The sequence below is a fragment of the Alligator sinensis genome, unplaced genomic scaffold (assembly GCF_000455745.1).
Source record: "Alligator sinensis unplaced genomic scaffold, ASM45574v1 scaffold85_1, whole genome shotgun sequence".
NCBI classification, from domain to species: Eukaryota; Metazoa; Chordata; order Crocodylia; family Alligatoridae; genus Alligator; species Alligator sinensis.
The window spans coordinates 1,007,605-1,008,285 of record NW_005841891.1 but is presented as its reverse complement, the minus strand read 5'-3'; the positions used below and the strand labels follow the sequence as shown (position 1 = coordinate 1,008,285).

The window sequence follows — 681 nt, the reverse complement described above, 5'->3', positions numbered from 1 at the left end:
AGCAGGATCTAGCACAACTAACAGGTGGTTAGGAAAGAATTAATGCGGTTGAAGATCGAACTGCAGTCCCTATTATGGGTGACTTGACACTACTTTCAGGTCAATGGACAAAGATATGGCAGAGTCACAGAAGAAAGGATACCCAAAGTTCAATTAATAAAAAGGCTGTAAATAAATTTCCCTACTGCATGAAAAACCAAGAGTTCTTAATGGAGCATGTATGTGAATCCAGGAGCCTACATAGCTGGAGGACAGAATCAAATAGATACACAAAAGGGAAACACCCACTTGTTTACAAGAATAATCTCTAGAGGTATCAACACAGCAGCTTTCTTCAATATGACTGGTGCTTGAAGTAGTGCAGTTTTTGAGGTACACATGTACCAGCTAACCCCTACTTTTAGCAGTCACATCTCATACACACCAACTTCTCCATTGACTACAGTAGGAGTCGCATACATAGCAGCCCAGATGCAGCACACTAAACAGAAATGCAACCACAATCTACTTTCTTGTTGCGTATACTTCTTGCACTGGACTAGCTTCTTGTGAATCCAATCTCCATATTTGAAACAGCAAAAGGTTCCTCATAGCCCTTTTTTTGTATTTACAGTTGCAACCTCACAATTTATATGGCAATACTATGGAGCAGCAGCCACCAATACATTCTTCATTGTAGAA

At 40.1% G+C, this 681-nt stretch overlaps 1 protein-coding gene across 13 annotated transcripts in view; it reads right to left on the bottom strand.

Annotated features, from left to right (window-relative positions):
• The window catches only part of TRAF3 (TNF receptor associated factor 3), a 92,521-nt gene that overhangs the window by 39,546 nt on the left and 52,294 nt on the right, over positions 1 to 681 (bottom strand). The window lies entirely within an intron of this gene.